General features: G+C 41.1%; 1 pseudogene; it reads right to left on the bottom strand.

Moving 5' to 3' along the window:
• Window positions 1-2659: 2659 nt before the first annotated feature.
• On the bottom strand, window positions 2660-4401 carry LOC129620729 (protein FAM151A-like; annotated as a pseudogene).
• Window positions 4402-14004: the final 9603 nt, after the last annotated feature.

Below are 14004 nucleotides of genomic sequence, written 5' to 3'. Positions count from 1 at the left end.
ACACAGGCTTGAGCTCTGGGTGGCTGAGAAACAAGATAGTGGTAAGTGGACTGGAATACTAAGAAGATAATAAGAGAACCTGAAGAAAACCAAAGTAAAACAATACAACAAATATCCAAAACTAATTCAAGAAAGCCTTCCTGAAATTAAAAAAACCATTTCAAGACACATACTGAAAGAATACATCATATAACTGTGTGGATCACAATAAACTGTGGAAAATTCTGAAAGAAATGGGAATACCAGACCACCTGACCTGCCTCTTGAGAAATCTGTATGCAGGTCAGGAAACAACAGTTAGAACTGGACATGGAACAACAGACTGGTTCCAAATAGGAAAAGGAGTACATCAAGGCTGTATCTTGTCACCCTGCTTATTTAACTTCTAGGCAGAGTACATCATGAGAAACTCTGGGCTGGATGAAACACAAGCTGGAATCAAGATTGCCGGGAGAAATATCAATAACCTCAGATATGCAGATGACACCACCCTTATGACAGAAAGTGAAGAGGAACTAAAGAGCCTCTTGATGAAAGTGAAAGAGGAGAGTGAAAAAGTTGGCTTAAAGCTTAACATTCAGAAAACTAAGATCATGGCATCTGGTCTCATCACTTCATGGGAAATAGATGGGGAAACAGTGGGAACAGTGGCTGACTTTATTTTTCTGAACTCAAAATCACTGCAGATGGTGATTGCAGCCATGAAATTAAAAGATGCTTACTCCTTGGAAGGAAAGTTATGACCAACCTAGACAGCATATTAAAAAGCAGAGACATCACTTTGTCAACAAAGGTCCGTCTAGTCAAGGCTATGGTTTTTCCAGTGGTCATGTATGGACGAGACAGTTGGACTACAAAAGAAAGCTGAGTGCTGAAGAATTGATGCTTTTGAACTGTAGTGTTGGAGAAGACTCTTGAGAGTCCCTTGGACTGCAAGGAGATCCAAGGAGTCCATCCTAAAGGAGATCAGTCCTGGGTGTTCATTGGTAGGACTGATGTTAAAGCTGAAATTCCAATACTTTGGCCACCTGATGCGAAGAGCTGACTCATTTGGAAAGACCCTGATGCTGGGAAAGATTGAGGGCAAGAGGAGAAGGGGACGACAGAGGATGAGATGGTTGGATGGCATCACCGACTCAATGGACATGGGTTTGGGTAGACTCTGGGAGTTGGTGATGAACAGGGAGGCCTGGTGTGCTGCAGTTCATGGGGTCGCAAAGAGTCAGACACGACTGAGTGACTGAACTGAACTGAACTGAACCTGAAAATCTGAACCCAGAACAACCAATATCAAGGCATATACTATAACAAATTACTGGAAAAAGTCTCTGGGCATCTACACAAAAAGCTGATGTTTCTTGAAGGAAAATAAGTTAAAAATCATCAGTCTTTTTGAAAGCCACACTTTATGCCACATATCTGTACAGATAAAAAAGGGGGAAAACATTTAAGATAAACAAAATAGAAAATTCAAGTGAAGGGTTTTTATATCCAGCAAGACTAAATTTCAAGTGTAAAGGACACAAATCAACTTTATTAGTAATAAGCAAGAAGTCAGGGAATATTATTTGCATGAGCACTTCCTAAGGAATATTATCTGGAGCTTAATTTGTGCTTCAATAAGAATAGTAATTAGAATACAGTGAAACATATCAAATATGTCTAAGGACATAAAGTCACAATAATATTTTTTTTAAAACTAACCACATTTTGAGGTAAAGGATAGAAAATTTCTTGTTTTAAGAACTGGTAAGCAAAGGAAAAAAATCAAACATTTGTCCAACCTTTTGAAAAGAAATGAATCACTAAGTAACCATATAAAGGTAAATATCTCTTTACAAAAACATTTCAACAAATAAATTAAAAAGAAATAATAGAATTAGAATAGCACTATTTTGCAATCACAAATTAATATCCTCAGCAATGAGCACCAACAGCTGCAAGCAACACACACACAGAAAAAAAAGGGACAGTCAGACATTACAAGACTCTGATGAAAGCATACAACATCTACAGTTTGCCAAGGGCATTAAAACTAAATCTGATCAAGCCTCTAGATACAACAGCCAATGTGCAGGAAGAATATAAGATAGAGGAGCATGCCCAGTTGTATCAAAAGTACGGAATCGGCAAATTTCAGACTTGGAGAATCTCTATGAGTCATGGGAATACTATTTTCCATGAGTCATGGGTTTTCAAAGGATAAATTGTAAGAGAAATGAAGTGATAAGAGAACCTGTTAATTAAAAGAAGCCAATTTTAAGGACTTCCTTGGCAGTTGAGTGGTTAAGACTCCACACTTACACAGCATGAAATGTGAGTTCAATCCCAGGTCAGGGAACTAAGATTCCACATGCCACACTGCACAACCAAAAAAAAAAAAAAAAAAATTAAAAGGAGTTGATTTTACTATCCTGGGGAAAAGATCAGAGCGCTCTCCTTCAAAGGTTCATTCTAGAGGATCCTGTTCAGTGGAGGGAACTGTCAGTTAAGGATCACAATTTTGATTCCTTCACATTTACCTACAAATTCCCCTTTAGTCCTTACAACAAAAGGACTAAAACCCTTTTTTTTTTTTTTTTGAGGAAGCAGAGGCATTTATTCCTTCCTGCCTCCCCCATGGGAAGCTGAGGTCCACCAGGAGAGCACTCCTGGGTGCTCAATGTCTGCCAATATCTGCCTGCAAGTCTTGGCAGTAGCTCCGGGGCAGCCTGTAGTGGACTAGGGTCTTCTCCACGGCCCTGGCTGCCAGCAGCACTGCCCACATAGACGCATAGTGGCCCTGGCCAGGGCTGTGTTCCATTGTGACCGTGGCCTGGGGGGAGGCTGCCAGCAGCTGGATCATGACTCCAGCGGGACTCTGGCCCAGAGGCCCAACCTGCAGCTGGAAGGACATGGGTTGCCAGAGGCCCTGGCACAGCTCCAGCATATCTGTGAGCAGCTGTTCCCTATAGCCACTGCCCAGTACTTCCTCGGGCCAGCCTGGTGCCACTGTCACATGGGGGAACACCTCGGCCACAGCTCCCTGCCAGTCACAGAGCCAGGGACCATGAAACTCCCATGGGAGACTGTGGCCCCAAGCCCCACAGGCCTAGACAGGTGGCCAAGGGCGCACAGGGTGGCCAGTGTGGCCAGGGATGGCTGCAGAGTGGTGGGCTCTGTTATGTGCAAATGCAGGCCCCAGCGTCCAGGGCGCATGGCCAGCTGCTGCAGGCAGGACTTAAGCATCAGGGCATGGCCATCTGGGGTGTGGACGATGGGCATGGGATCCCCAGCTGCAGGCTCCTGAAGGCCCACGTCCAGCAGGATCATGCCTTCTCAGTCTGGGAGCTGGACTGTTGCTGTGCTTCCATTGCCCTGGATGTCAGGAACCAGTCACTCCATGCTCAGACCCTGGTCTCCAGGGTTTGGAGAGCAGGAATCAGGCTACCCCTGGTGTAGTACCTTTGCTTCCATGAGGTACGGCAAGCTGCTTGAATTGAGACAGGAGAGACTCAAAGAAGTCATAGCAGACTTGGTGGGTGGTGGTGTTGTCCTGGATATAGAGGAGGTCATCCACTGTCATGGGGTCCGAGGTAGACTGCCTCATTGTCAGGCTGCACCTGTCAGACTGGCCCAGCAGCCAGCTGAAGTGGGGCCAGGCGGCCCTGGCCATGACAATCCACATGGAGAAGGTCACCTTCTGTGGCACTGCTCCCACCAGCTCCTGCATCTTCTCCACCATGGTCTGGGTGTATGTCCCATTTGGGAACAAGGGCAGGTAGACGGTAGTCCAGCCTGGAGACAGGGTTGTCTCAAGATACTTCTCCTGGACCAAGGCCAGGAACTGTGGGGGCATTGACCTCTGTTTGACCATGTTGGGACCCCTCAGGATGTTGGCATTGATCCACACAGGCCTTCGAACTTTCCCCTCCTCTGTCAGCTGCCTCAGGAGGTCCAGGGCGGGGCCCACAGCCTTGATGCTCTTGAAGTCCAGTTTGATGCCCTTCTCGGAAGAGGCCAGCACAGCCTCCAGCCACTGCTCTCAGGTGTTGTCACTGTAGATGGCTGGGGGGTGCACCGTGATGGGGACCCCTGTCTCGTTGACTGTGTCAAGCCCTTCTATTGTGACGTCTGAGTCCAGGACCATGATGCTGTTGCTGAGGGCAGCCTTCATCTGCTCTTTGCTGTTGGCAGCATGGTACCAGGTGACCAGCAGGCCGTCCTTTGGATGATCTGACCCAAACTTAGCAGGCAGCCCAGCATGTCTGTGTCAGAGCAGCAGGTCCCATCCTGTTCATGGCCTGGCAGGATGGTGTGCTTCTGCAGTGAGAAGCCCATGATCATTGCAATGGCAAACACTAGAACTGTACTGATACCGCCAACAATGGCCCACTTCCAGCACCCTTTCTTGTTGGCCATAGTGACCCTATGAGGGGAATACCCTCAAAGGGCAGAGTCTCCTGAGGCTCTGAGAGCTGGGATCCAGAGCAACTAAAATACATTTTAACCCCATTTCATAGATAGCAATATGGAAGATAAGAGAGACTAACCAAAGTGTAAAATCTCTTAAGTAGAAGGGCAAAAATGTGTAATGAGGTTTGACCTGAAAACCACTTATCTTATCTTCTGCATCAACATAGGCTTCCCAGGTGGTTCAAGTGGCAGTTCCTCAAAAAATTAAAAATAGTGTACTACATGACACAGCAATTCCACTTGTGGGTATATATCCAGAAGAACTGAAAGCAGGGTCCCCAGAAGATATTTTTACACCCATGTTCATAGCAGCACAAACTCAGGTGTCCATCAGTGAGTGAACAGATAAGCACAATGTAGTATATAGTAAGTAAGTGAAGTCGCTCAGTCGTGTTCGACTCTTTGCGACCCCATGGACTGTAGCTTACCAGGCTCCTCTGTCCATGGGACTTTCCAGGCAATATAGTACTGGAGTGGATTGTCTTTTCCTTCTCCAGCCGATCTTTCCAACCCAGGGATCGAACCCAGGTCTCCCGAATTGTAGACAGACGCTTTACCGTCTGGGCCACCAGGGAAGTCTTTATATACATGCAATGGAATATGATTTCAAAAAGGAAGGCCCAGGAGCTACTGAGCTATGGTTCTGGCTCAGCCTCCCACAAGACTACAGTCAGGACACCAGGCAGGCTGTGGTCCTCTGCAGAGTGTACAGGACAGGAGGACCCCCTTCCAGGCTGGGAGGACCCCCTTCCTGGCTGGGAGGACCCCCCTCCAGGATGGGAGGACCCCCCTTCCAGGCCAGGAGGACCCCATTCCAGGACGGGACAACCCCCTTGCAGGCTGGGAGGACCCCAATCCAGGACGGGAGGAACCCCTCCCAGCAGGGCCCCTTCACAGCTGGGTTCCACAGAGCAAACAACCCAGGACAGAGCAGTTGAAGCTACACTGTGACCCAGTCTTGGAAGTCAAATACCACCACTTCTGGCACATTCTATTCATCAGCAGCAAGTCAGGTAGTACAACCTACACTTAAGGGTAGGGGAATAAGACTCTGCATTTTGAAGGAGGTAGATTAAAGAATTTGTACCCACATTTTAAAACGGCCACAGAAGTCAGATTTACTGAGTGAGCACCATTTCTGTAGAGTATAGAGGGGTAATGCAGTAAATGGCAAGGCCTTCTGACTTAGAATAGTCAAAAGTTTAAGCAGTATAGAATAAATATGGAGCAGAAAATCTAACTGATTTTAAAAGTGGAGCATTATCCAGAAGTGTTGAGGGTTGATACGATGTTGTTAATGACATTAATCTGCTGGAATGATAAGGAAATCTTTGGAAAATGGAAAGCAAATGGTATCAGGTTGAAAGAGAACATTCAGTTCAGTTCAGTCACTCAGTCGTATCTGACTCTTTGTGACCCCATGGACTATACACCAGGATTCCCTGTCCATCATCAACTCCCGGAGTGTGCACAAACTCATGTCCATCGAGTCAGTGATGCCATCCAACCATCTCATCCTCTATCATCCCCTTTTCCTCCTGCCCTCAATCTTTCCCAGCAACAGGTCTTTTCTAATGAGTTGACTCTTTGCATCAGGTGGCCAAAGTATTGGAGTTTCAGCTTCAGCATCAGTCCTTCCAATGAATATGTAGGACTGATTTCCTTTAGGATGGACTGGTTGGATCTCCTTGCAGTCCAAGGGACTCTCAAGAGTCTTCTCCAACACCACAGTTCAAAAACATCAATTCTTAGGTGCTCAGCTTTCTTTATAGTCCAATTCTCACATCCATACATGACTACTGGGAAGATAACATTATAACCTAAAATATTCAGAGGAAAAAACTGAAGCAAATGTGGACAGCAACTTGAAGGTTCTCCAACCTCAGAGATGGAGAATACAGGGAAATAGGAATGAGATTTTGCTGAGGCAACTACTAAAATAATCTTCCCCAGATTTTGCAAAGCAACTAGCAGTAGAGACCTTGGCTTCCGGTAAGGGGAGTGAGTGTAAGTAACTAAGCCACAGAGGCAGGGCACTGCATTGCCTATGGCAGTAATGTGGTCGTCCCTGGTCCCAGAAGACTGGACACTAATATAGTCCATCCAGGCTGGTTTCCATAGTGTAGAGTTTATCATATCTGCCTCACTAATACGTCCAGCAGCAAATTCAAACTCTCCTGAAATTCCTGGCAAGAAGATGAGATACACAGATCTAGCGCTCACATGTGGACTAACAGGGAACTTCAAAGATCAAAATGAACACCTAACCCAAGAATTACAAAACATTTGAGAAACATTCTAACATCAAAACTGATAAACACTACATCTCACAACAGACAGACATTAACACGTAAAGGAACAGAACTAATAGGCAAACAGAACAGGACATGTCTCTTCTCTCCGATAACTGAAGGTAAAGAGACTGGCTCTGAACGTCCTATAGCTATACCCGAGCCTCAGCCTGGAACTTCAGTAGCCAAGAATTTGCCTTTCTTTTACTCTGAGTCTATTGTGACAATCTCCCTTATGGCAAAGGATGACTAAGGGTTTAGTCATTTAAATGGAAAAACAGTTACATACTGGATAAAAACACACGGCTTTAAATATCAAAATATTTTCCCAGCATACCAAACAAAGACTGTGTTATGTATGTTGCAACGTTAATGTAACAAATGGTAGAATTCAAGATGAAAAGCACTAAAAGGGACAAACAGTAATATTTCATGTCAATACAAGAACAATTAACAAAGAACAAAGTAGCATTGAATTTTTATTTATCTCACATTAGACCTTGTAAAAATATAAAACAAAATCTAATAGAAACATTAGACTTCTCAGTTACGATGATAAATTTTCTCTTTCAGTACCTAATGCAACAAGCAATAAATGGTATACACACACAAACACACATACACACTTACACACACACTCCATCAACACTGGCCAAATAAGATTGATGGCCAAGAAAATAACCAGAATTGTCTGCAGCAAATAGAGAAGTCCAACTTAGCTGAGGTCCTACTTTCAACCTCATGTCTCAGCAGCCTTACTGATGAGTTACTAAGATCCTGAAAATTCTTGCTAATGCCATCAAGCCTGGAATGATCCAACCTGAGTAAGAATCCTTGTCTTTTGCCCCTTCTGACTAAGAAGTAGTACATACAGCTCCTAGAGTTATCAATGGGACTGACTCAAAAACAAAAGGGAAAATTTCAGAACTACCCACTAAACTGGGAAAGTGTCCCAGAGAAGAGGAAATTCAAACGGACGATAAACTTTGCAAAGATTGTTTCTTTAAAACAATCTGACCAAAGACCTTCAGGAACATGTGCTGCACTGTGGTTAGTCGCTCAGTCATGTCCAACTCTTCGACACCCCATGGACTATAGCCCGCCAGGTTCCTCTGTCCATGGGGATTCTCCAGGCAAGAATACTGGAGTGGGCTGCCACCATGCCCTCCGCCAGGGAATCTTCCCAACCCAGGGATCGAACCCAGGTCTCCCACATTGCAGGTGGATTGTTTACCATCATATCCGTAGTTAAAAAAGAAAAGGTTTCTTTACCTTGCTGCCACAAGGGAGAAAGTTCTCCAGAGGAACTATAGGCCTCAACAAGAGGATTGGAAGGGGCTTCTCACAGAACTTGCACTTGTGCTGGGTTATTCCAAGAAAGTTAAAGAAGTGGAGACCAGTTATGGATTGAAGGTTGGCAAGAAACTGGGGCAATTTAGCAGCTGGATAGATTCATAATTTTTATCTAGAAAGTAGCATTAAAGCAAGGCTACAGTGGTCGTTGGTAAAAGAGCAGCTGCCACTCAGGCTAGGCAGCGTGGGGGGATGTTTTATTGTTTCTATGGTTGCAAAGTGGTCTTGTCTCTCTCGTTCCAGATATGTCAGAGTGGCCTTGTGTACAGCTTATTTAGATTCTAGAAAGTATTATGTAAGTTCCTTTGGGAACACCATGGCCTAGATGCTAACTGCCAGTGAGGAAGATTTACACTCTCTCAAGATGGTAAACCTCATTAACAATAAAGGAAATGCAAATTACAGCAACTAACATCTTTTTTTCACACATCAGATTTTCAAAAATAGAAAGCAGTCATGCTCAGTTTTAAGGGAAATGTATGGAAATAAGTTTTCCCACTAGATATAGTATGACTTGTTAATTTTTTGAAAATTATTATTGTGGAGAATTTCAAACATATAAAAAAGAAGATCATGATATAATAAACTCCCATTATACTAGCTTCAACAACTATCAAGTCACGACAACTCTTATTTCATCCATCCTTTCATTCATTTCTCTCCCTCCAGCAATTTTCTGAAGTATTTCATCCATGAATATTTCATTTTGTATCTATACCATTATCAAATCTAAAAAATAACAAAAATTCCTCAATTTAATGAAATATCTAGTCAGTGTTTGAATTTCCAATTGTCTTACAAATGTCATACTTATTTTCATAGTTTGTGTGAATTGAGATCCAAATAAGGTCCACACACAGCTTTTTAAAGTAATGTGCCCTTATATATTAAAAACAAAAATATACATATCCTTTGATCTAATAGTTCCAGTTCTAACCATCTAAGGATGAACCTATGAGAATATCTATTGTGGCATTATTTATAATGACAAAAAACTTGAAAACAACTTTAATTTCCACCAGTGGAAGAAGAGTAAGTTAATGTATCCATGTGGAGTATGGATAACTATGTTGCTATTTTAAAAATCAAGTTGAATCTACAGCTCCTATTCTGGCAGACTACCCTGATAAATTAAGTAAGAAAGGATATAACTAAGAAATATATATGGTTTATGATTTTATTATCTCACTTTTGTAAAACCAAATGATAAACTCACAATCTTCCATATATTTTATGTATTTATTTGTACATATCTATATCTATATTAGATGTTTACATGGTTATGGAGAAAAATGTGTGGGCTCATATACCTGGGCAAATGACATAAGTTACATGATGATTGTCAAGAAAGAGTTCATAGGCAAAAGAAAATAAGAATAAAATCAGATTAAAACATGGAAAACTATAGTACATGTTAAATGAAATGTAGAAATCATAATTCTAGTAATAATAACATTACAAATGAGTATGTAAAACTGAATGTAGTGGTAATGAGGACAAAGGAAAACTTAAATGACGTCATAGATTTTCATCTTGGAGTTTTTGTCAAGTAAGTAACACTGGAAAAAAGAAAAACAGATTGTTTTATATGTATGTATGTGCATATTGAAAAGCAGAGACATTACTTTGCCAACAAAGGTCCGTCTAGTCAAGGCTATGGTTTTTCCAGTGGTCATGTATGGATGTGAGAGTTGGACTGTGAAGAAGGCTGAGCGCCGAAGAATTGATGCTTTTGAACTGTGGTGTTGGAGAAGACTCTTGAGAGTCCCTTGGACTGCAAGGAGATCCAACCAGTCCATTCTGAAAGAGATCAGCCCTGGGATTTCTTTGGAAGGAATGATGCTAAAGCTGAAACACTGGTACTTTGGCCACCTCATGCGAAGAGTTGACTCATTGGAAAAGACCCTGATGCTGGGAGGGATTGGGGGCAGGAGGAGAAGGGGACGACAGAGGATGAGATGGCTGGATGGCATCACTGACTCGATGGACATGAGTCTGAGTGAACTCCAGGAGTTGGTGATGGACAGGGAGGCCTGACGTGCTGTGATTCATGGGGCTGCAAAGAGTCGGACATGACTGAGCGACTGAATTGAACTGAACTGAGTTTCTTCATTCTATATTTTCTACCACACTTATCATTAATTAACATGTTAGGTACAAAGACAGGATTTAAGTAATTCATCCTCCACCAAACAGTCTCCTGCATTCTTCTAATTTAATGGGTTGCTTTGTGCAGTTTCTTTTGAACTCTGCTTCCTCAGGAGTCCACTAGTGCCATAGGTAATGGACTTAACTCTCCCACTACTTCTCTCTATTCAGTTTAAATCCATGAACTACCACAATGTTAAATGTTCCTTCAAACAGTATGTACCAACTCAGACAATTGTAAACAGAAATCTAAGGCCAACATAAAAACTGCATGGACATAAAATGATTCAGAATGTGCTTACAATTTTTGAACACTATTATTCAATTTAAAGTTGCAAAGCTATTATAGCTTTTTTCTTTTTTTCTCCATAGGATTTATAGACTCCCAGGAGGTCTGTAAATAGAGAAACACAAACAGAGAAGGAGATATGGGATTTTTTAGAAGCTTACTAATGAAAGCAATGAGGATGATAACATCATCAATTAGACTAACAGTTCAACTCTCATTTACAGCTAATTAGCCTTACACTTAGGAGAAACTATTTCATTCCTCATCTTTTCTCCTGTGTGCACCTTTCCCCCATCAAACAATGGTGTTTTGATATTTTTGACAAATAGTTTGGCTGTAAATAAGGAATTCCATTTCTAAAAATTTAACTTAAAGGGATATTTGGTACAGATAAGTATGTCAGTATAAGAATACTCGAAACTGCAGTATAATGTTGTAAATGCCCTAAGTGTTCATTATTAGGTAGTTGAATAAATTATAAAATAATGTAATGTTTTGCCTTAGATATTCATACAAATTCTACTGGTAAGTATTATATATATATATATATATATATATTAGCAGCATTTCTTTTTTTATTTATTTTAATTGAAGGCTAATTACTTTACAATATTGTAAAGTACTGTACTTTAAACTGTACTTAAAAGTACTGTAAACTGTACTTTACAATATTGTGGGTTTTGCCATACATTGACATGAATCAGCCATGAGTGTACATGTGCTCCCCATACTGAACTCCCCCTCCCACCTTCCTCCCCATCCCATCCCTCTGGGTCATCCCAGTGCACCAGCCCTGAGCACCCTGTCTCATGCATTGAACCTGGACTGGTGATCTGTTTCACATATGATAATATACAGGTTTCAATGCTATTCTCTCAAATCATCCCACCCTTGCCTTTTCCCACGGAATCCAAAAGTCTTTTCTTTACATCTGTGTCTCTTTTGCTGTCTCACATATAGGGTCATTGTTACCATCTTTATAAACTCCATATATATGCATTAGTATACTGTATTGGTGTTTTTCTTTCTGACTTACTTCACTCTGAATAATAAGCTCCAGTTTCATCCCCCTCATTAGAACTGATTCAAATGTATTCTTTTTAATGGCTGAGTAATACTCCATTGTGTATATGTACCACAGCTTTCTTATCCATTCATCTGCTGATGGACACCTAGGTTGCTTCCATGTCCTGGCTATTATAAACAGTGCTGCGATGAACACTGGGGTACACATGTCTCTTTCAATTCTGGTTTCCTCAGTGTGTATGCCCAGCAGTGGGATTGCTGGGTCATATGGCAGTTCTATTTCTAGTTTTTAAAGGAATCTCTACACTGTTCTCCATAGTGGCTGTACTAGTTTGCATTCCCACCAACAGTGTAAGCGGGTTCCCTTTTCTCCACACCCTCTCCAGCATTTATTGCTTGTAGACTTTTGGATAGCAGCCATTCTCACTGGTGTGAGATGGTACCTCATTGTGATTTTGATTTCCATTTCTCTGATAACGAGTGATGTTGAGCATCTTTTCATGTGTTTGTTAGCCATCTCTATGTATTCCTTGGAGAAATGTCTGTTTAGTTCTTTGGCCCATTTTTTGATTGGGTCATTTATTTTTCTGGAATTGAGCTGCAGGAGTTGCTTATATATTTTTGAGATTAATTCTTTGTCAGTTGCTTCATTTGCTATTATTTTCTCCCATTCTAAAGGCTATCTTTTCACCTTGCTATAGTTTCCTTCGTTGTGCAAAAGCTTTTAAGTTTAAGTAGATCCCATTTGTTTATTTTTGCTTTTATTTCCATTACTCTGGGGGTGGGTCATAGAGGATCCTGCTGTGACTTATGTCAGAGAGTGTTTTGCCTTTGTTTTCCTCTAGGAGTTTTATAGTTTCTGGTCTTATGTTTAGATCTTTAATCCATTCTGAGTTTATTTTTGTGTATGGTGTTAGAAAGTGTTCTATTCATTCTTTTACAGGTGGTTGACCAGTTTTCCCAGCACCACTTCTTAAAGAGATTGTCTTTTCTCCATTGTATATTCTTGCCTCCTTTGTCAAAGATAAGATGTTCAAAGATAAGGTGCGTAGATTTATCTCTGGGCTTTCTATTTTGTTCCATTGATCTATATTTCTTTGTGCCAGTACCATACTGTCTTGATGACTGTAACTTTGTACTATAGCCTGAAGTCAGGCAGGTTGATTCCTCCAGTTCCATTTTTCTTTCTCAAGATTGCTTTAGCTGTTCTAGGTTTTTTGTATTTCCATACAAATTGTGAAATTATTTGTTCTAGTTCTGTGAAAAATACCGTTGGTGGCTTGATAGGGATTGCATTGAATCTATAGATTGCTTTGGGTAATATACTCATTTTCACTATATTGATTCTTCCAATCCATGAACATGATATATTTCTCCATCTGTTTGTGTCCTCTTTGATTTCTTTCATCAGTGTTTTATAGTTTTCTATATATAGGTCTTTTGTTCTTTAGGTAGATATATTCTTAAGTATTTTATTCTTTTCATTGCAATGGTGAATGGAATTGTTTCCTTAATTTCTCTTTCTGTTTTCTCATTGTTAGTATATGGGAATGCAAGGGATTTCTGTGTGTTGATTTTATATCCTGCAATTTTACTATATTCATTGATTAGCTCTAGCAATTTTCTGGTGGAGTCTTTAGGGTTTTTTATGTAGAGGATCATGTCATCTGCAAACAGTGAGAGTTTTATTTCTTCCTTTCCAATCTGGATTCCTTTTATTTCTTTTTCTTCTCTGATTGATGTGGCTAAAACTTTCAAAACTATGTTGAATAGTAGTGGTGAGAGTGGGCACCCTTATCTTGTTCCTGACTTTAGGGGAAATGCTTTCAATTTTTCACCATTGAGGATAATGTTTGCTGTGGGTTTGTCATATATAGCTTTTATTATGTTGAGGTATGTTCCTTCTATTACTGCTTTCTGGAGGGTTTTTTTTTTTTATCATAAATGGATGTCGAATTTTGTCAAAGGCTTTCTCTGCATCTGTTGAGATAATCATATGGTTTTTATCATTCAATTTGTTAATGTGGTGTATTACACTGATTGACTGGCAGATATTGAAGAATCCTTGCATCCCTGGGATAAAGCCCACTTGGTCATGATGTATAATCTTTTTAATATGTTGTTGGATTCTGTTTGCTAGAATTTGTTAAGGATTTTTGCATCTATGTTCATCAGTGATATTGGCCTGTAGTTTTCTTTTTTTGTGGCGTCTTTGTCAGGTTTTGGTATTAGGGTGATGGTGGCCTCATAGAATGAGTTTAGAAGTTTACCTTCCTCTGCAATTTTCTGGAAGAGTTTGAGTAGGATAGGTGTTAGCTCTTCTCTAAATTTTTGGTAGAATTCAGCTGTGAAACCGTCTGGTCCTGGACTTTTGCTTGCTGGAAGATTTCTGATTACAGCTTCGATTTCCGTGCTTGTGATGGGTCTGTTAAGATGTTCTAC

Source organism: Bubalus kerabau, chromosome 10 (genome assembly GCF_029407905.1).
Source record: "Bubalus kerabau isolate K-KA32 ecotype Philippines breed swamp buffalo chromosome 10, PCC_UOA_SB_1v2, whole genome shotgun sequence".
Classification (NCBI taxonomy): Eukaryota; Metazoa; Chordata; class Mammalia; order Artiodactyla; family Bovidae; genus Bubalus; species Bubalus kerabau.
Note: the sequence above shows the minus strand (reverse complement) of the source record. Positions and strands in the feature narration are given on the sequence as shown.